This window comes from Crocodylus siamensis, chromosome 1 (assembly GCF_052110815.1).
Source record: "Crocodylus siamensis isolate JL-2025a chromosome 1, ASM5211081v1, whole genome shotgun sequence".
In the NCBI taxonomy this organism is placed as follows: Eukaryota; Metazoa; Chordata; order Crocodylia; family Crocodylidae; genus Crocodylus; species Crocodylus siamensis.
This window is the reverse complement of record NC_143395.1, coordinates 153,689,385-153,712,401: the sequence shown is the minus strand read 5'-3', so window position 1 is coordinate 153,712,401 and position 23,017 is coordinate 153,689,385. Positions and strand designations below refer to the sequence as shown.

At 43.3% G+C, this 23,017-nt stretch overlaps 1 long non-coding RNA gene across 1 annotated transcript in view; it reads right to left on the bottom strand.

Moving 5' to 3' along the window:
* The window catches only part of LOC149873505 (uncharacterized), a 28,759-nt gene extending 24,657 nt beyond the window's left edge, over positions 1-4,102 (bottom strand). The window contains exon 1 of the long non-coding RNA XR_016439863.1: positions 3,884-4,102. This is a non-coding gene — a long non-coding RNA (uncharacterized LOC149873505). The remainder of the gene's footprint in view (positions 1-3,883) is intronic.
* Positions 4,103-23,017: the final 18,915 nt, after the last annotated feature.

Below are 23,017 nucleotides of genomic sequence, written 5' to 3'. Positions count from 1 at the left end.
AATTGGTGGTTGAGGCAAAAATCAGTAGTGTGTGCAGTTATCCTGCCTCCACAAAATTCTTGGTAAACCGATTTTTGTTTGTTTGCGTTATATAATTATTTTTCTTCCCACTTTAAAGCACATTTAGCATGGATGCCAGATCGACAGCATTGGAGAACCAAGAGCTAAATTTATCCCTCAAGCAGATACAGCAGAGTCTGCTATGATGCAAGTTTCCTTCCCTTTCCTTTTTCACTTCCTACTCCTCATCCCTATCCCTGGCTCTCAACTCTGCCCTAAAGGGGCCAGCTCTGGAAGCAAAAAACTGTGGCAATCTTAGTGTTCGTTCCTCTCTTCACATCTTTGCCAGCAATACTAGGCATGGCTAATTGCCTGTTTGAAGAGGGTCCTTATTAATAGAAAGGGAATCAGGTAGACTAAGAGTCTGAGCCGGCTCACATTAAGCTCAGTGGTAAAGTTTCAGCAGTGACACTGCATTTGATTTCGGCTGTGTACAACTGGGTCCTAAGTAACAATATTTCTAGGATAATTCTAGGATATAAGATTTGCTATGCCAAGTCAGCCCAGCAATCCCTCTAGTGGTATCTTGGCCCTGACAGTGGCTGGTAATAGATGCTCAGAGCAGTGGTGCCCAACCTTTTGGCTGTGCAAGCCAAATGAGTGCTGCAGTGTCAGTCCACAGACCAGATCCAGTCTATTGGCCTGATCTGGCATGCCCTGGCCCAGCCCCCATGACAGCCAGATTACACATACAGGATCATGTCACTTGGCCCATGGGGCTTGGAAATTTGGTGGTGGGGGAGCAGTGGCAGCATTAATAGTCACTGCTTCCCTGCTGCTAAATTTCCAGACCCTGAGGGAACCCCACGGGTCAGATCACACACCTCAGCAAGTCAGATTGGGCCCCTGAGCCAGGGCAATGAACACCCTTGCCTCAGAAGAAGAGGTAAGAACTCTGCAATAGGCGACTATGGGGTGACCTTCCCCCTGGGAAAGTTTCTTTTGACCTCCATTACAGGTTGGCTCCGATGCAAAGAGGGGCGAGTTCCCTACTGAAAGCTCTTTTTTTGCTTGCCTGCTTGTTTCTTCTTAGCTTTTACTATGGCAGTGGTAGAACTGTTACAGCATTCATGTAAGTGTCCAGTAGTGCTTTTTCAATTCTGTGAGGCTCTTGGCCTCACTGACAGTGTGTGGAGGTATGTTCAACAGGCCAGTTATATAAGGTCTTAAAAATATATATTTTGTTCCTTAAAAATGAAAATGACTCTGCCTTTCAGTTTCCTCAAATATCGCATCCTTCTTAAGTTACAAGGAAGCATAAAAATCAGTGCTTCATCAACAGGAATGATTCCTTAACAACAGTTATTCTGTGTTTCTTAGCTGGTTTCTTGTCTGTCTCTCGCCGCATGACTACATAGTTATGGTAAGAGCTTCTTGTGAGGGACTCTGACTATGGCTTTTTCAAAAGTCCATGTAAATCATTCCAAATCAGGCCTACTTTTATTCATTATTTTATTAATATAGTCAAGGAATTCTGGTATACTGGTGAGGGAGTTTTCCTTCGCAAATACCCAGAGCCAGCCTTAGGGAAAATGGTGCTCTGGATAAAGTTGTATTTTGGCACCCGATCAAAGTCAGTGGCACTGCTACAGCCAGAGGCAGGCGGGTAGGGGCACAGTCCGGCGGGGAGGCAGAGCAGCATGGTGCGCCACGCAGGCGGGTGGGCATGCACCACTGCTGCTGTACAGGAGCGAGGCAGGCAGACTTGAGCAGGTACCACCTTGCCCACATGTGCCCAGCCCAGCTCTTCCAGAACAGCAACTGGAGGCTGGGGGTGAGCTGAGCTGGGCACTGCTCTTCCTGCCTGGGGTAAGAATGGCCAGGGAGACAGCGCTGCTGTGAGCACAGGCTTCTCACGTGTGTGTGTGTGTGTGTGTGTGTGTGTGTGTGTTTGGTGCTCCCTGACCATGTCACCCTGGGCATGTGTTTGGCACCCGAATGCCATCTTGGTTGGTCCTCTTCATATGAGGATCACTTAGATGATTAAAAACAGAATTATTTAAACCTCTTTTAAACAATGTACCTTGTCCCACAAGAACATGCACTAGTGTAATTCACAGCATTTCCCCTGCTGTCTTTGCAAAATATAGATAACAGAATTTGCATCTTTCTTAGTTTTCCAGTAAGGTAACTGATTCATAGAACAGGGGCCCAGATTCCTGGCTCCTTAATCAGATACCTAACTGAGGTGGTCAAATTTTCAGATATTCCCAGCACCCGACAGCTGCTGTAGAGAACTGAGCTTGTTTGAAAATCTGGGCCAATAGGAAGAGTGGGAACATCATTAACTGTTATACTGAGAAGAAACAGTGATGGTCAGGACAGAAAACTGATCACTGATTGCCTGGCATGGGGAAGAGTTTTTTTTCATTGGCCTGTGAATGAATTATTGAGCTAACTCAGGGTTTTATACCTTCCTACTGACTAGTGCTGGTGGCAGGACACTGAGTACGTAGGCCACTGATGTGTGTCCATCTAAAAGTTCCTGTGCTTCAGTGAAGCTCTTTGTGAAATATTCAGCACACCTTCTCATCAAGTAGACTCACTGGATGGTTTCATAGATTTCATAGACATTAAGGCTGGAAGGGACCTTGGAAGATCATCGAGTCCACCCCTTGTCCCAGGGGCAGGAAGTCAGCAGGGATCACAGGATCCCAGCAAGATAAGCATCCAATTTGCTCTTGAAGGTGTTCAGTGTAGGTGCTTGAACAACCTCCCCCAGATCCTGGTGGAAACGTTTTATATGGAGTTGACTGGTGGCATCTACCTCATTTACAGTCTTAACTCATTTTTACTTCCTGAATGTGGAATGGTGTCCAGCAGCTGAAGAATTAACTTTGCCTTTCACAATTCACTTTTATAGGGATACCTTTCACTTCAAGACTCATTTCCTCCCTGGTTGAACTGGATGAGTGCAGACACCATCTTCTTTTCATCAGCCCTTGGGATTATCCTGGTCCGCTTTTTAGAATCTGACAAATCATATTCTCTGGCCCTTTGCCCCTCTTACATTCAAACCTCCCTACTAGCTCATTTATTTCTGTGCCCCCTTATGCTTCCCAAGATACATGTTATTATCTTTGTTCTACTCATCAGTACATCTGATTCATTTTCTTTATCTATTCCTTTTGTAAGTCTTCATGATTCTGATGTGGCAGCCTGCTAAAGGGTATTTGTCAGAGACAGAGTGACTTTTTCATAACTCTTGTTGGATGCTGCAAAGGACTCACCAAGGTACTATCAATGTTGGATCTCCTCCAGTCAGGAGAACAAGCAAGCCTTCAATCAATAACCCGAATAAACTCTCTCCCTTAGAAAAAAATGAATGGCTAGAGATAGCTTCTCATTGTTTTGAGGTGTCCCCTAATTATCAAAAAGTATTCTATCCGGTTTGGACAGAATTCTTTATTGAAAAGCCCAGCTGAGCCAAGAGGTAAGACAAAGACCCCATTCAACTCTTGAAAAATGTACATGAAAATTAAATTAACCTCCACTATCCCATATACAGTACCTGTACCAGGGTGACCAAGACTGTTGTAGATGCAGAAACAATAGAATTTTCTTCTGCTTTCGGAGGAATGTGCACTGAGAGTCCACAGTTGACAGGCTTATTCTGTGGGACAGTGGATGTGCCATCTCTTGAATGCTGCATAACACCAAATTCCGCAAACGCTTGCAGTCAAAGATCCTATTGTGCCTTTTGCAAAAATAGTTATTGGCTTCAGCATCTGGGCCAATTCTGACTCACTAAAATTGGGTGAACACACTGGCAGCACTGAATCCCAAGCAACAGAACACCAGCAATGAAAGCACAAGCACTTACCAACTCAGCTAAAGGAGAAAATCCATCTACTGTGGCTAAGTATCAGCTTCTTGCTGAGGCAGAGAATCCCATGCTGAAAGACAATATATCATAGTGGTTTTTATATGTCACATTCCATCCAAGAGGTGGCTGCACATCAGTGTTGGGTGAGGCACTATCTGAATATATATTATTTGCATGGCAGCTCTGCCTAAGAATACAAGTGAGGGATGTGGAGTCCACTGCACTGTACAAACGTCAAATGAAGTCAGCCTTTGCCCCAAAGACCTTACAGTCAGCAAAGCAATCTGGGAACTTTTGGTTTAAAGGCACATTACACAAGTAAAGATTAATTATTAGCAGCTTTTTTCCTTGTGACTGCAGACACACTCACTGTCACACATTCACCAGCAAAATGGTTCTAATTAGTTATTGAACACTGACACGGCATTTCACTAAGAAAATAAAGAGACAACCCCAAATGACTTGAGTCCAGGTGAAGTTACGTTAAGGGAATGGCTTGAATTAATCAAGCAAATTCAGAGTTAACACTAAGTATTTGGGCTGACAATCAGATTCATTATGTGGCTTTCTCCCCTGGTGTTGGCCAGGCTCTTGCCTTCCACTCTCTTTCTTGGCTGAGGAATATGAGGGTGCTTCATCTTTTCTTTCTTCTTGATGTCAGCTGGGCTCCCTCCCCAAACATGTGTATGTGCACATGCACACAATTGGCTCTTACGAGCAGGATCCAACCACCAGCTACCTGCACTCCCACTTAGACACAAGTGAGAGTGAGAGCAGGCAAAATTCACACCTGTGCTCGTTGGAGGCTGGCTGCCGCCTTAGCAGGCAACCCCTGTGGGGGCTTGTGTAACCTTCAGGAGAGGGAAGCCAAGAGGTAAAGGGGGTTTAAGAGGAACACAAGTGAGTTTGCTACTGACAGCTATCAGCCTCCCACTTCGGCCCAACCCCTACTCATCTGCCATTCTGGGATCTAATCCACATTTTCAGAACTGCATAGTACTATGTGCTAATAACTGAGCTCTCCCCCGCCCCTTGCATTCCTTTGGTTGTCTGATGGACCCACGTCTAAGTTTGATGAAGCAAGGAAGAGAGCCCAGAGCCAAGAGACTTATATTTTTTCTTTCCTGCATGGGATCCACACTTTTTTCACTTTCACACTTTATCATGCTAAGTGCAGAAAGGTGGTGGGAAGGAGGCAGGGTTGCCTCATACTCTACATCAGGGGCCTCTTTCTCTTTGTTCTCAATGTTCTGCTTCTCACCAAGAGTGCCGTCTACCATGTCCTCATTGACCCCATCTCCTGTATTCACCTTTGTTGCAAAACTTGATACAGTGATCACCCAGCTGTCATGATGCCAGCTATTGTACTGGGTGGTGGAAAGAGAGGATTAATACTATTGCACTAGTGCTTCAGTACCCAAAGCAGGGATTAGACTCCCATCATATAAGGCATTACACAAACAAATGACACAAAGACAGTACCAGCCCTAGAAAGCTCACAATCTAGGATTCAGACAGGTGAGTAAACAGACAAGTGAGGCAGAGAGAGGCAGGAAGGCCAAACAGCAGTGGAAACAAATGTATTTGCATGAGTTTAGAAGCAATGGCCTCAGCCAGGCCAAGCTGGACAGTCAAACAGATCAAAGGTCATCCAGAACCTAGCAACCCACAAGGCAACAGCAGTTTTATTTCAGCCAATTTCTGTAGCCAACAGCACACAAGGGATCCTTGTGTCAACTCTCACATTTGGCCATCTTTGACTCTCTGGCATGAATGGCTACATGCCTGTTAATAGCTAGGTCCATAAACTGAGCCTATGGCACAGTTCCAGAGCCTGCCTATGAAGCTGTACCAGGACACTTTAATCACTCTGCCTCCATACCCCTCTAGAGCAGAGCCAACCAGGAATTACTCCTATTCATTTTTTTATCTTTCTAGCTGCAGGCACTGTTTCTCTCATGATTACATGGTTTGGAGTTCTTTTAGATTATACAGTATTCCCAGCAACCCCTCAGTCTTGGCATTATCAGTCAGCTACAGCCTGATTTTTAAACCTACTTGGGTTGCCTATCTGTGGGTGCATCTACACGTGCATTTAAGTATGATTAAATTAAATGCCCATTAAGCTAATGTGCATTAAATGATCTTTTTGGCAGGTCTCTACATGTGTACAGACTTGGGACAAAAGTTAGTGCACTTGGCACTAAAATTAGTCCCAAGACCCTTTGGCCCTGCCATGTGCCCCTGTGGCTACCAGGTGGAGCTCCAGCCTCTGGCTACACAGCTGCCAGCACTTGGTAGCCACGTTGAAGTCAGAGCTAGCTGCCAGCACCTGGCAGCCATCTAGAAAACTCTGATCCCTGGCCAGCCCCTTACCTGCCCAGGAGCCACATGCCCAGTGCAGCGGTAGCATACAGCAGCTCCCTCCTTGCCCACTCTATCTCCCTGCACCAGGGTTGCTCCAGCCGCTGCCCCTGCCAGTGATGGCCAAAACCCACCTGCTCCAGTCTGGCCCCTGCCAGTGATAACTAGCGCCCAGGACTCCTGCTGGCCATGGTGCTAGCCCTGCTGGCTTCAGCAGAACCCCCCCTGCCCAGGCCCCAGGACAGCTGTGCACCTACCAGCAGGGGCCAGGGTACTGGCTGTGGGAGTCCCTGCCTGACCCTTACCTCCTGCACTCCCCACTCCAGCCCACTTGCCCCACTACTAACACACCTTCTACCCCCGACCACCCCCAGCACCACTCTCAGGACATGTGCATCGTTGAAACAAAAAACATTTCTTAACAACCACAACCCTCTCCTTCCTTCCCCCTCAACCAACAGAACCCCTCCACCACCCTCCCCACACACCAACAATAAAAACCCCACTTACAAGTGGGAAACTATATACAAGGGGAAAACTATATACAATATTTTGTCTTCAAGCCCAGATTGCGGGGAGGGTGTAATCGGGGAGGGGGGTGGCTAGGGAGAAGGTGCCCAGTACCCCAAACCCTGGATGTTTGCTGGGGTTGGGCTCAGGCCAGCCCCCTAGTGACAGGGCAGATAGTGCCAGGTCACATCTACATGTACATTAATGTGCATTAACTACTCTTGCCTAAATTTGATGCCTAAATCATGCCTTTGTAGGGTGTAGTGCAAAAACAGCCACCACTGCAATGCAGCTGATTATGGCACCACAATCGGCATGGTGGTAGCCTACACTGTCCCAGGTGTCTGTGGCTGCCCTGGGCACAGAGGTGCCCTGCTACACCTCTGACAATACTGTTTAAATCTAGCATGGATTCTAACAGGGAGTAACAAAACACTTCATGGAGAGTCACAGATGAAGGAGAAAAGGAAGGTGTCACATTGAGCTGTAGAGTAAAAAAGAGATTTATTGGCTTGGAGAGAATGACCTGTCATGAAGGGACAAAAAGGAGTTGAAAGAGCCACCCTTCAGTCTGTGGCTTCATGAGATGTAGGGCCACCTTTAGGAAGCCATTTTTAAGTAGGTGGATAGTTCTGTTTCCCATACATTTTTTAAATGTCTCCTTTCTTAAAAAAAAAAATATATATATATAAAAAAATATATAAATATATAAATAAAAAATATATATATAAATAATCTAGTCCTTTTAAATGTTTCAGCATTACATTGTGTCATGTTTTAGATCCAACATGGCATGAAATGTAAAACCCAGAGGCTACTTCTGCAAGATGGACCAGACTGCCCACAATTCTATTCACCAGTTAGCACGACAGCACAACATGTCAACAAGGAATGTACAAAAGATACCATTGCCTTAAAACAAACACTATGCATCTACATGTTGCCCTACAGCAACCTTCTTACCATACCATGCTTAATACTGTGCTGTAGTGACACACTATAATGGAGGGGCACACTGCTAAGGCTAAGTAGATGCTAGTAACATGTAGACACCTGTAAACACTACATCACCATAGTGTGTTGCTATGGCGAGGCACCCACAGACTATTTGATTAGATTTAGGGGGTAGATTTTCAAGGACATAGTTGGATACATAACTCCCATTGACTTCCAATGAATGAGTGACTTTTGGTTAGATGCCTAAGTACTATTGTGGCTCCAAAAATCTGTTCTAGAATCAAATGTTTTAAAGTACAAATTGAAGTACAAATGTTTTAAAGTACAAACATTTCAAATTGAAAAGAAAAAAAACAGTTCCAAATGGAGAGACAAGAAGAGCAAAGCAAAAAGACCAAATGTATTTGCATGAAGCAAACTGGTGATTATTTAATCATTCATTCACAAGGATTGAAATTCATACACTTTGGAAATGTTTGCATGAGCCCAAAATATTTTGGATTCTTATTTGATCTGTATGCAATGAAAAAAATAGAACTGCTCCCTGATCATCCTTCTCAATGCCAGCAGACAACTTCCAAAGGATGACCTCCCATGATGTCATCCTTTTTTCCCCACTAACCCAGAAATCTAAGCTGTTCCCTTTCCTTCAACCTTTCTGATTCCCTTGAACGCTGCATTTCAATTCCATAGTGTTTTCCTAGATATATCCAGCCACCAGTTGCACTTTTTGCACTGGGGTAAGATTCATTTTTGAATTCTAGTCCTGGATAACAATAAAGCCCAGTACACCTCAGCCTGAACACAGAATTAGCTCTAGGCAGCTGTATTCAGTCCTAGGAGCACAAGAATTCAGGATGGAATGCAATATCCTGCTTCTGGTGATAACTTCTCCCAGTTATTCTAGAGGAAGACAAATTCTAAAAATCCCATAATGCATCTGCCCACTTGTGAAAAACTATAGCATGTGGGGAGAGAGGGAGGATTGGCCACAAAATGTACATGCCTCCTTTGAGTGGTGAACATTTTTTTTCTGGGGAAAAATCCTATTTTCTCTGCAGTGAAAAAATGGCTTCTAAACTAGAATGAAAAAATTGTGGAATAAACTTTGTTCTCATCAAAAATTGCTAGGGTGGTGAGGTTAAAGTCCAAAAAGAATGTGGTAGGAACCAGGAACCTGATTTTGAGATCCATGGGAATCAGTCTCATACAACTCCACCTTCATCCCTGCACCATGGGGGATAGGTGTATTCATCTCTGTCTATAGATGCAGGGCACATTTACATGTGATGTGTTAATGCACATTAGCCTAATTTAATGTGTATTACTGGCATGCATCTACACATGCGCACCTTTAATGTTCATTAACTTAAGCTAACTGCACCTAAATTTAAGGGCTGCTGCCCCAGTTGCCCTCCCCTCAGTTATGCCACTACATACTGGACACGGGGACAGACATATTGAATCAAACCATTAATTCATCTACTCCTGTTCCCTAGCGTGCATCTTCTACTTCAGAGGGAGATGCAAGAAAGCCGACAATAGGAAATTGTAGCATAACTTGCTCATAGAGAAAGATTCTTCCTACTCATTGCTTAGAGGTTGGTTTGTGCCCTCAAGCTCCATTTCTTTAAGTCTTTCCTCTTGTAACTCTTCCTGTTCTCATAATCTATATAAATGTCCAATATTTTATAATCCTCCTAAGTCTGTGGCCTCATTGATGTCTTGCCCCACTAGGTTAACTACAAGTTGAATGAAAAAAAGAATGTCTTCTACCAGTTTTAAAGCAGAAGTACTTGATCTCCATTCTCTACATCATCATCCATTTTCTACAGATCAGTCAAAGGCTTCTGTCTTCTTAAGAGCCCTGCTCCTAACCTGTGCAGTCTCCTTTAGTAAGTAATATCAAATAATATATAAAGGTTTAAGAAACTAAGTGATTTAACTTTTTAAAAAGCCACACACAAAACTTTTTTTGGCTCTATTTTAATTCAACTTTGTCTTGCTTGCATTTAGTGGTTTGGCAAATCTCCGTGTATTTTTGGATCAAACACCAAGCCAGTAAAGACAAAGGGTCCTGGTATGAAAGACAGAGAAAGACCTCAAAGAGGGGTATTTATTTAAAAAAAAAAATAATCCAGCCCATCTCTATTTGTATTGAGCTTGGCAAATGAATGGGTATGATTTTCATTTTTTGCAATGCTTCATTTAAAACATTTGATAAAAATAGTAGATAACAAAAAGTCAGTTTATTTTTATACCAATGCCTTTTTTTTAGGTTGTTGCTCCAGTCCCAGATGGCAAATATAGAGCATGAGGGTGGCATGTTGAAAAAGCAGAAAACGGTTTCTTTTTCTTGCTTCCACAAATGTAAATCGACAACCAAAACCCAGACAAGGACCCCGCATGTGGTCTTCTCCCACTCCTATCTCCCACCTTCTGCCTTGCTCACCCTCCCACCCCCAGCCTGGAATTTCCTCAGTAACTTCCTGCCTTGCGTTCAGTTCTCTGCAAAATGCACCTCTTCTTTATATCTTTTTAACTGGCATCCTACCAAAAGCAGAGGCTGAGGCTTTCATTAAAAACTGCATTGCTCAACATTTGGACTTTCCTCCCTATCTTGGATTTTTGTTTGTCTTTTCTGTCCTAATTTAAGCCAAGACACTGCAAAACGTTATACACAGGGCAAATATCCTGGAGGAGAACAGACCCAATAAGAATCAGGTATTCTCAAGAGAATATAAGTGACTTATGTAGGTAAATGTGTTAAGGGTGGGAGCTTTGCTGTGTGAGCTTCCAAGTAAGTGTTGAATAGTCTGGGCAGTGGCTAACTAGTGGGGAATGACCCAACCAGCTAGATCAGTCCCTCTGTCCCTCTCAGGAGGGAGTCGCCCACCATGACCACCCTGCATCTCTTCTTAGGGGTGGCAGCTAGCTGCCTCCCCTAATCCAGAGCTGGTACTTGTGCTAGTGTCTTTGCTGGTGGTGTGAGAGGTGCATACTTGTTGCTCATTTCCAAGGGAGGAGTGACCCTGGTGCTCTGGGCACCATTGCAGGGCGGGCAGGTGGACGCAAATAAAAAACCAGGCTGCTGCTGGCAGCCACATGATCACTCCACTGGTGAGGTAGCAGCCAGATGTCACCAGTGATCCTGTGCCCCAGGCACCTGGCCACATCAACACACTGCTAATTCTGATCAAGGTCACCCACTGATGTAAACGCATGTAGCCCCAATGCAGCTATTCATATTTCCACCAGTTGGAAACCCAACCCAGTTCTGTTGACTGCCAAAAATTGTGTGTTGTAAGGGTCACAACACTGTAGGAGCAGCACGCCAAATTAGCAGAGCTTAGGCCAAAGGCAGACCTCCATTCATGACCCAGATGTTGCCACTGCTTCCCCTGCCACCTGCTGCCACTGAAATGCAACAATGCACTGGCAAACCTGGCCACTGCGCCCCTCGTTGCCCAATGCCACTGATTCCTCCTGCCACTGATGTCATGGCTTTACAAGCTAGATGAAATTGCTTGGTGGGCTGGATCCAGCCTGTGAGCCACAGGTTTCTGACCTATGATGTACTGAACTGAATGTTACATCATTGGTTTGAGTACATGCATATTAAATGTTTAAAACAATGAAAAATTAATTGCTTTTCAGCTATCTCTGAAAAGAGTCAACCTTACGTTCAGATGCTAGTGTATGTATAGAATATACTTCCAGCATGGTGCATGTTTATACTATGGTAGCCCTCAAAGGCTTCCTATGTTTAGCAATTTACAGACACAGAAAAGAGATGATCTTCACTCAGCAGGGGTTAGTAGAGATCTAGCTCTCTCCTTCAACCAGCTTGAGTGAAAACTCTGAATGAGAGGAAAACCTTACAATTTGCCTTAAAGTTCACAGTCTAGTTGTCCAAACTAGTGAGCAAGTTTACTGAAAAAGTTTACTGAAAATGTTGCCTAAGATTTTCCAGGGTAAAGATGGTATCAAATGAGTCAGCTGTTGTAGCAGCACATGGAGAAAGATGTGGTTTCTCAGGCCCTAGTGAAGATGCTAATTCCGCTGAGTGTAGAAAGAACCACTGAAGTGCACCTTGAGCCAAGTAATCTCACATCAAGACTGTCAGATTTTCTTCAGAAGCCTTCCAAATGCTACACCTATTGAGTATAAAAGAATGAGTACACCAGGGCCTCGGACCGCGTAAATCCATTTTTGGTACTGTATTAGGACCATTATTGCCAGTTCTGTACATGGTAGCTATAGAATGCACCAGGGAATCATTGTACACCAGTCCAGATTGGCAGTATACCCTTGCATTTCAGTGTAATCATCTATCATCCTTGAGTTATGCTGAAGAACATGGATAGATAATCTAATACCCTCTACAATAAAGCAAAGGAATTTCTCATCAATCACATCTCTGTTGGAACAAAATATGAGGTTACAGAGGGAGAACAGCAACAACACAGTGATTTATTTTTACTTCACACAGCTTACATTTCTGATACTCACAGATTAGACCTGGAAAAAGCAAAATTTTCCACAGCATAATTTATTCACTCAAAATAGATAAACAAAAACTGCAGGTCCAGAAATGGGAGTCTCAACTCTTCTCCACTATGCAGAGGATTATGTTTTTCTATACAGGTATTCAAGAGTAGACCTTGAACAAAAGGAAGATCACATTTCCTTCCACCCTCCAGGTTCCTTTTGTTATTAATAATTACCAGCCAACACTTAGCTCTGGAGTCACATGTCTACTGGTGAGAGACAAGGCTCTGTGTCTGATCCCAGTCCTCCTCTCCCATTATTGTTTCATTGACTGCTATTGACTTTATAGTGCGGCTGGAAGACAGAAATGAATAGGAAATAGGAATTGCAAGACTGGTGGGGCAGGTTTCCCTGGCCAATGTTGCAACAGGCAGAAAAATAAATAAATAAAATGAAAAGCAGTGTTTATCAGCTACCTAGAGCCAGGTCTCTTTAGGGTCACTGTGCATATATGTCAGAGATTGAGGACAGTGGTTTAGAAATGAAGTTTTTGTTTCAAGTATTGAAAGCTACCTCTCATGGAGCATTTCATTCCCCATGATGCATTCCATGTCTCACCCTGAACATAAGCAATTGTCTGAGATCCACAAGGCACTTCTCCTCCCATCAGTAAGCCACCTGGACTGTGAAAGCATTTAAGATGGTTTCCCTAGCTTGAGCTATGAGTTGAATGAGAGAGCAGAGTTGACTTCGGGTTAGAGAAAATTGTCCTTGAAACGATTTTGCAGATAGACTTCACAGGGCTAGATCCTCATCTGGCCTAAAGTTTCCATCAAATAAGAGTTTCCCATATTTACATCAGCTAATATTCAGTCCCAAGACCTTCCCTGGACCATTGTTATGTAGCAGAAGAAACAGTAGTTTCTTAATGGTGAATCAGACCCCTTTAATGTGATTCACATTCACAGAGACACTTGACGTGTCTTCTGAATAGCGAGGTCCTAATGCATAGCACTAGCTAACAAACTACACATGAGCACAGATACAGCTGAATGGCATATTTGAGAAGCCACAAACTGAAAACACTGAGGCATCCTTGGAATGTTTAAATAATACAGATGACAATTTCCTAACTCAAAAAGTGTTATATTCTCTTTATTAGCATTCTATATTAGACCTGGTCTTTAATGATGAAGAGGAATTGGTCATAGAATAAAATAAGTGGCTGCTTAGGCACAATTGATCTTAACTTGAATACATTTGTTCTGTGCAAGCCAAGTAAAGCCCAAACCAGTAATATAGATCAGTGCACATGGAAGGGGAAAGATCCACGGGATCTTGAATGCCCATTGATCAGTGCTGCTAACTAATACCACTCTGAAAGGGGAACTGGTAGTCTCTGCTACACCCCATAGCATAGAACAAGAGCAGTTACTTGTTAAGTGCCCGTGTAATAAGTTACTTGTTAAGTGCCTGTATAAGCTGAAATAAAAATAAGCTAGAGAGAGAAATTCAACAGAATATTTGGAATTTATATTGTAGGCCATGGGCATTTTTGTAGTATGAAACAAGCAGCACCAAGGGGAGTTCTCTCATCACCCTAAAATGGTAAAGATTAACAGTAGCAAATCTATGTTTAAAAGAGTGGACCAAGAATTGAGCGAGGGTCACAAAGACAATAGTTGTCTCATGCTGTGTCTCTAGAGTAAAAATATGGGATGCAACCAGCCTGGGTAAGATTAGGCCCATCAAGATTCTTCTGGTGATTATACACAGCGGTACTAGATTTAGCAAGTGGAACTCCACAGATTATAAAAGATTTCAGGGATGCTGGAAAGGAGCTGATGAAAAGGAAAGTCTAAAAACACTGGAGACGAACTATTAGCTTCATGAAGATTTTGGTTTTGTGAAACAGTGGGGCCACATTCTGGATAGAGAGGGATCTCTGTGAACAGGATGACAAGATATCTCCCAAGTAGTGGTGGTGTGGGGGCATCAGTCTTCTCAGCTGGAGAGTGCCAGGGCAGCCAGAAGGGCATTGAGCAATGCAGGTATGGTAGGCTGAGAAGGTACACACAAACTCAGCATGTTGGAAACAAAATTCAACCAAGATGAGAAAGAATGTAAAAACAAGAATTCTGTCACATCTGTTCGACAGAATAGTGAGAGTTTGGGTAACAAACTAGAAGAACTGGAAATTCTCACTTATGGAGAAGAAATTTGGAATAATTGGCATTACTGAAGGCTGGTGGAACGATTCATAGGACTGGAATGTTAAAGTCATGAGTTATAACCTATTTAGGAAATAGCGGGTAGAAAAACTGTGCAAAGGGAAGAGGACATGGCTCAGAACTGCGGGATCTTCAATGCTGATTGATCAGTGCTGCTAACACCACTCTGAAAGGGGAAGTGGTGGTCTCTGCTATACCCCACTGAATGGCAGCATAAAACAAGAGCAGTTACGTATTAAGTGCCTGTGCAATGAATGGAAAGAAAACCTGCATATAAACAAACTCAGCATGTTGGAAACAAAATTCAACCAAGATGAGAAAGAATGTAAAAACAAGAATTCTGTTGCATCTATACGACAGAATAGTGAGAGGTTGGGGAGCAAGCCAGAAGAACTGGAAATTCTCACTTATGGAGAAGAAATTTGAAATAATTGGCATTACTGAAAGCTGGTGGAACGATTCATATGACAGGAATGTTAAAGTCACGAGTTATAACCTATTTAGGAAAAAGCGGGTAGAAAAACCATGTGCAAAGGGAAGAGGACATGGCTCAGAACTGCGGGATCTTGAATGCTTATTGATCAGTGCTGCTAACTAGCACCACTCTGAAAGGGGAAGTGGAGGTCTCTGCTATACCCCACTGAATGGCAGCATAGAACAAGAGCAGTTACTTGTTAAGTGCCTGTGCAGTGAATGGAAAGAAAACCTGCATTATAGGAAACTGGCATGGGAGAGAATTGTAGTGAAGAGCAGGTAAGGTTCCTCAGAATACCCTCAGAGGCATGAGTGTGAACCTCACTCTGGATTTGTGGCAAGGGCTACCCACAGCTGAAACAGCTTTGCGAGGATATCTGAGGAGTCACAGGCTAGGGACAGAAGTTGCACATAAACTGGCTTAGGTGATCAGAAACTGGTTTAAATCTGTAGCAGAACAGAAGCTCAGTGCACATAAACCAGTTTCAGCAATTTTGAAACTGGTTTAAGGTAAACCTGGTTGAATGTACTATCAGACTTAACCAATTTGGGTCAAACTGGTTTATGAAACTTCTGTCCCAGACCCCTTCCTAGTTCAAGTTAAATTGCAGTCCCCCAGCATCCCAGCATGCTTTCCAGCCTTGGGTTGGGCTGTCCTGTCAGCTCCAGAGAACAGGGCTGGCCCCGTCCCTCTGCTCCCTAGCTGGAGCAGTGAAGGCTGGCTGAGAAAGGGGTGGGGAGGGAACAAATGGGCTGAGGATGCAGCCCAGTCTGCAGTGGAGGGGAACTGACCCTCCCTGACAAACCCCCAGCTGGGGGTCTGGAGCTAAGGAGAGGGGTTAAACACCCCTTCCCCTGCTCAAACTTACTGCTGACTGCAACTATGGACTACAAAGATGAATTAATCTCTGGACTGAAAGTTGATTATTGCCAGGGATCCAGTGATCACAACCTAATTATATTCAACATGGGCAAACTGAAGAGCATACCACCCTATCACATATGTATGTGGTGCTTTAAAATGACTAATTTCCCAATGCTGAGGAAAATTAAGAGAAATTGAGACGATTTTTATTTTTGTGGAAAAAGTGAATAGCAACAGAGGATTTTTTAAGCTGAGTTTTAGATTTCTAAAAAATCAGATTTCACAAACCAAAAAACCCCAAACACTAGCTAAAAGCCTGCCCTGGATCAGCAGTGAAGTCAGTCATATATTTATTTAACTACACATATATTCCTGCTATTATCAATTAATAACATATTTATATTACCATTTTCTATATTTAGGCCAATGATAATGAAATGCTTTCTATTCCAACAGAAATAATAGCAGATATCAAACAACCAATAAAGCTAGAATATTTTATCTCACTAAGTACAAATAACAGGCATCTGAGGTGTTTAAAAAAAGAACCGGATAAGGACTTCTCTGTATCATTATTGTTCATTTTCAGCAAATCTTGAAACTGGGTAAGTTCCAGTGAAACAGAGAAATATAATGCTGTGCCAGTATTTTAAAAGGGTAAACAGGATGATCCATGTAAGCATAGGCCTGTCAACTTGATGTTAATCCCAGGTGAACTAATGGAATGGTTGATACATGATTCAATTAATAAGGAACTAAAAAAGTCAAAGAACATTGGATTATGGATAACTAGATATTGTCAAGCTAACAACATTTTTTTATTGAATTATAAGTGTTCATTTATGAAAGGGAATAAGTGATGCAATAAAAATTTAGACTTTTGTCAGATATGACTTGATATTGCACAACCATTTGATTAAGCAACAAGATGATACAAAAATCAACAACTTTACATAGATTTAAAAAACTCAGAGAACTGAGGGTCTCAAAATGTTGTTAGGAGAAGGGAATCATCATCGTGTGGGTATGTGCTTTTCGTGACTACCCTCCCGTGTCAATTTCTGGTCCCAATTTAACATTTTTGGATGGGGATGATCCTGCCTGAGGCAGGGGGTTGGATTGGTGAACTCTGGAGGTCCCTTCCAGCCTGACTTCTTTATGATTCTAGTATCTGTCCTGGAAAAGAACATAAAAAAGCACTGCTGACAAAGTTTACAGGTGACATGTAGAAAAAAAGTATAGTAAATAAAGGAGATCTACGGGCAGATTATTGATACCTGGATCACTTGATAATTTAGGCACGTGCAACACTATACCTTCCAATATTGCCATGCATCTAAAAACAAAAAATATGAGCCATATTTACAGGATGGGGAACTCTCTCCAAGGAAGCCACAACTCTGATAGAGCCTTGAGGTCATGGTAAATAATTAGCTGTAGATGAGCTGCTGTTGTGACATTCTTGTCATAGGGCTAATGCTATCTTTGGATGCATGAACATCAGATAGGAGCAGGATGGTTATATGTTGTCTATATTTGACACAGGTGCCACCCCTGCTGTGTCCATTTCTAGGGACTGCATTCTTTGTCCATTGTGGAAAAGTGGGAGAGGCTTCAGACATGAGTCATAAGAACTATTAAAGGATTGTCAGACCCGTCTTATAATAGACTCAAGAGCTGTATCTTCTTAGCTTATCAAAGGGAAGCTTAAGGGGTAAGTTGATTAGAGTCTATAGGTATCTACAGGGGGAAATGAATTGAGTAAACAGATGACTAGGTAGCATAGCTTACACAAGTAAAACACAAAAATCCACTGACTGGAAGTTAAAGCTAGACATATTCATACCAGAAATAAAGGTACAAATTTTCAAATAATGAAAGTAATTAACTGGCTTAGCACAGGCTATGGTAAGTTTTGCATCTTTAAATCAGGATTGAATATTACTTTAAGAGCTATGCTGTACTTCAGTCAAGCATGGATTTAGATAAGGCCCAAGGCCTATCTCATACAACATGAGATCAGTCAAGGCGAACACAGTGGTTCCTTCTGGCCTCGATACCTAACAATCCCCCATCACCTCTACAAGTTCTTAGCTCAAGAAGGTTGTGAATGTGGCTGCACTCCAAAACAAAGCAGAAGAAAAACTGACCAAAACTGGCTGGCTGTACTGACCCTCTCAGGGTCTCCAGGGGTGTTCTGTTGTCTGTTATGTCAGCGGAGGTAGAAATGAGTGCATCAGCACATCAGTCTCACAGGCCGAGCTGATGAGCCAACAGAACTTGAAGAGCCTGTGAGACAGGAACCTAGAGGAGGAGCTATGACCACTGATACCCCCTGCAGTGCAATTTTCCATTAGGTGTTTTCAAGATAAAGTGCTGTGTCAAACCAGAGAAATTTAGGCTTGGCAAATAATATGACGCAAAGAAGCGGGAGACCAGCTTAATGGCTTGGAGGTAGCCTAGGAGCCGACATGATACTAACGTGAGCCTGTTACCTCTGTCATCAAGTAGCAAAATATGCTGCTCAGTCCATTAAGAGAGCTCTCAAGAGTGTTCCAAGCAAGGGGTAACCATAACAATACAGGGTAAGTATCGAGAAAAAGGGCAGAAGGGTTCAAGCCATGCTGCTCATGTCTGTTTCAGGCCGATTCAGATTTCCTCTTATTTTGACATGTGCACCACAAGGCTTTGTCTCTCAGTCTGTGCAGTGCTGAAAATTCAAGGATGTCAGTGAAGAAACGCAATCAGCTGTATTGATAAAATTAGATTGCCGAGATTTCACTGTATGTCAGCACACTGTGGTGTATGCATAGCAGCTTGTTACAGAAAAGAGCAAAATGACATGGGTGTATAATGGATTTAGAGGCCCAGTTACACGCACACATTTCCTTTTATCTCCTACATTGTACTAAGAATCCATGCAGACTTTGTGAGTGATAGCGGGTGGGGTCTTGCTGTGCAGTTTCCATTCCATTTCTGCAGGCCATTCAATGAGACAAATTCAGTACAATCAGAGTTTGAGAATTATAATTGAATTTGAGTTTGCACAAATGAACAGGCACCCCTACTCAGAGACATCTTTTTTATTCTCTTCTTTCCCCCCCACCCCCCACCTGCTTTTGATGTTCTCATTCTTGTCTTCTTTCAGGCAGCGCTCTCTACCCCAGAGGGTAGGCAGCCAACCCACCTCCTTGCCCCACTCCAAAATAAATGTTATAAACAAAAGAAGGTGCAAAAGGGGATTATTAAAGAGATAGTTTATAGCAAGTTTTTTTCTTTTTTTTTTAATTTTGAGAGGGTTTTTTGCATGTTTCACAGAACAGCGTCGTCTGTTCTATTCAGGTTCTTATACCGTGTCTTGACCTTATTACAGTCCAAAACAGTATTCGTCAGAGAATGTCTGTCACAAAGAGCAGACAGAATTGGCCTATATACTGAAAACTGCATGCTCCTTTTCCTTTGGTTTATTCCTCCCCTGCCAAAATCAATAACAAAGGGTATAGCAGTGGTTTGCAAACTCTGCTCCTGGGAACCCTGGGGTTCCACAATAGGTCATCAGTAGTCTTCAAAGAGATTGGGGGTAAGAACAGAATAGGCTGGGAGGTGGTATGTCACCAATATGGGGCTGGGTTGCCTCGCTCCATGTCAGTCTTTACGTTAGAGATGGGACTTCTGTGGCAAAGGAAGTAATATGAAAGGGTTCTGTGACTTTAGGAAGTTTGAAAACCACAGGGCTTTGGCATTAATCAGATACTTGTCCAAACAGGCTGGCAGATACCTTTCTGTTAGAGCAAAACATTTTCCTAACAATTAGGTACACATCCAGTGCCAGCTCTTCAGCTGGTATAAACTGGTGCTGCTCTCACCAGCTGGCACAGAATGAGCACAAATCTATTTACCTAAGTCAAGCTGAAACAATTCGCAGCAGTGAGTAACTTGCCCCATTACCTTTAAAAGGTAGAGTAGCCTCTCCTGAGTGCACAGATGCCAATTTGCACTCTCACGATGTTAGTATGGATCTGACCCTGAATGCTCAAAGGTGTTTGAAAAGGGCACTTGATATTGTTATTTCTTCTTATGTGCAGGTATAGAATGACAGAATAACAGAAAATGAGGTTTGGAAGGGACCTCAGGAAGTCATCTAGTGCAACCCCCTGCTCAGAGCAGGACCATCCCCAACTAGATCACCCCAGCCAAGGTTTTGTCTTCCTGGGTCTTAAACACCTCCAGGGATGCAGATTCCACCACCTCTCTGGGTAACTGTTCCAGTGTTTTACTACCCTGCTCATAAGAGAGTTTTTCCTGATATCTAACCTAACTTCCTTTGCTTCCAAGTCATTGCTTCTTATTGTCATCTGCCACCACAAAGAACTGTCTAACTCCGTCCTCTTTGGAATCACCCTTCAGGTAGTTGAAGGCTGCTATTAAATCTCCCCTCAGTTTCCTCTTCCTCAAACTAAATAAGACCAGTTCGCTCAGCCTCTCCTGAGAAGTCATGTGCCCTAGCCCCCTAACCATTTTTGTTGCTCTCCTCTAAATTCTGTCCAATTTTCCACATCCCTTCTGAAATGAGGGCCCAAAACTGGACACAGTACTCCAGATGTGAGGAATAAGGGAAATAATCACTTCCCTTGATCTGTTGGCAATGCTCCTATCAGTGCAACCCAGTACGCCATTAGCCTTCTTCACAACAAGGGCACGCTGTTGGCTCATATTCAGCTTATTGTTCACTGTAACCCTCAGGTCCTTTTCTGCAGAGCTGCTGTTTAGCCAGTCGGTCCCCAGCCTATAGCAGCACATGGGATTGTTTGTTTCTAAGTGCAGGATTTTGCACTTGTCCTTGCTGAACTTCATGAGATTTCTTTTGGTCTTAGCCTCCAATTTGTCGAGGTTTCTCTGAATCCTAGCCTTACTCTTCAGCATATCTACTACTCCCCCCAGCTTGGTGTCATCCACAGACTTGCTAAGGGTGCACTCCCATTCCATTGATGGAAGACATTGAACAAAACCAACCCCGGGACTGACCTCTAGGGCACTCCACATGACACCAGCTGCCAACCAGACATCAAGCCATTGATTACTACCCTTTGAGCCTGATGAGCCAGATAGTTTTCTATCCTCCTTACAGTCCATTCATCCAATGTATGCTTCCTTAGCTTGCTTGTGAGAAAGTTATGGGAGACCGTATCAAAAATCTTTGCTATACCACAGTCAAGGTATATCACATCTACTGGTCTCCCTGCATCCACAGAGCCAGTCATCTCATCATAGAAGGGAATCAGGTTCATCAGGCATGACTTGTCCTTGGTGAATCCATGCTGACAGTTCCTAATCTACTTCTCCTCCTCCAAGTGCTTAGAAATGGATTCCTTGAGGACCTGCTCCACGATTTTTCCAGGGACCGGTCTGTAGTTCCATGAATCCTCCTTTTTCCCTTTCTAAAGGATGGGCACTGTATTAGCCTTTTTCAAATAATTCAGGACCGCTCCCAATTGCCACGTTTCCAAACATTTAGAGCCAGTGGCTCTGCAATCACATTAGCCAAGTCCCTTAGCACCCTCAGGTACATTACATCCAGCTCCACATCCAGCTTTTCTAAATAGTCCCTACCCTGTTCTTTCACCACTGTTGGCTGCTCACCTCCTCCCCAAACTGTGCTGCCAGGTGCAGTAGCCTGGGAGCTGACCTTGCCTAGGAAAACTGAGGTAAAAAAGGGAATTGAGTACTTCAGTCTTTTTCACATCAGCTGTCACTAGGTTGCCTCCCCCCTTCAGTAAGGGACCCACACTTTCCCTGAGTTGTGTGACTGCATCAGATTTTCAGCATGCTTCAGGGAGATGCATATGTGCTTGTAACCATGCACTGGTCAGTCTCCTTTGCTGATTAAAGATCAGCATACTGCTTTGTCTCCACTAATTTATATCTCAAATCTACAGTTACAAGCAGATCCTACCAACTACATTGGTCTTCCTTCACTCAGCTATAGCTCTGTTCTGTTATAGCATACAGTCTGAATTGCCCGCATGCACACAGAATATCCAGTGCACTGCCAAACCAAGGCAGTTTCTACAGCTGGAAGAGAAAAGATGCAAGCCTAGGTTGACAAGCAACATAGCACCCTGAGAAAGTAGTGCTCTTTCTGGGTTAGAGGTACAAATTCACCACCATTCCTCCTTCTCAACTGAGGGATACCAGAGGAACTTGAAGCCCTCAGATTTAAAAAGTTGCCTGTGAGGCATTCCTTAAACTCCATCCAGTTCTTCAGCCCTGATATTGGATTGTTTTGCTGTTTTGTTTGCTAAGCAAGCACAGGCGCATCATGGTACTTCAGCTATTCTGTACACCCACACACAGACACCCCCCTACACTGATTAAGATGCGAGTGGCCATCCATGTAGAATGGCTGTCCTCAGTCCATAAAAGTGTCCACTGTTAACATACTGAGGCTGGGGAGCTTCAATTTTTATAAGCCCATTAACACTAATGGAGAACATAAAATGCATAAACAAGAACAGCATCTCTAACCTCCCCTGGCTTATTGACTGGACTGGTAATGGATCACATGACAGGACAAGAGGTAAACTGCACTGGGGTAAATTGTGGTAAACTGGACAAGAGCCATCACACTCTCTCAAAACATATGTTTCCTCACAGTGAGGGACTGCCACCAACAACAATTTTGTTTATTTCCTTTTCTTGTAAACCAGAAAATAATTACTTCAGATGCACATTGTCAGATCGTTATGTTCATGAGTTCTCCAGGCTGCCAGAGTCATAGAGAGGATAACAGGGGAGAGGAGCTGTCTCCAAAAGATTGTCTTCTTTTGGGTCTCAAAATAACAGGCTACCAGTCATTAGGCCTATCATTGCTTGGAACAGAAGGACTGACTTCACCCTGCTTTGTATAGAGGCTTCTTGCATTGGATTAAAGGACTTGCTTGTGGTTTAAGTCCCAGGTCTCAGGTCAGAAAGTGATTTAAAAAAAATTAAAGGTTTTGGAGTTACCCACCTCTCCAAAAAGCCCATGCCCATATTCCTTTTCTTAACAAGATGCTTGTAAAATCCCTTGCTTCTCAGAAATAATCTGATAGCCTGACAATGATGGTGTTCAGCACTAATTGCATTCGTCTTTCTCTGGCTGGGAATTCTGTAGGCTTTCCCTGTGTATATGGAGTTATTATTTGACATTCAAACGTAATACACTGGTGAGCCATTGTAAGGATCATCCCAGACCTTCCC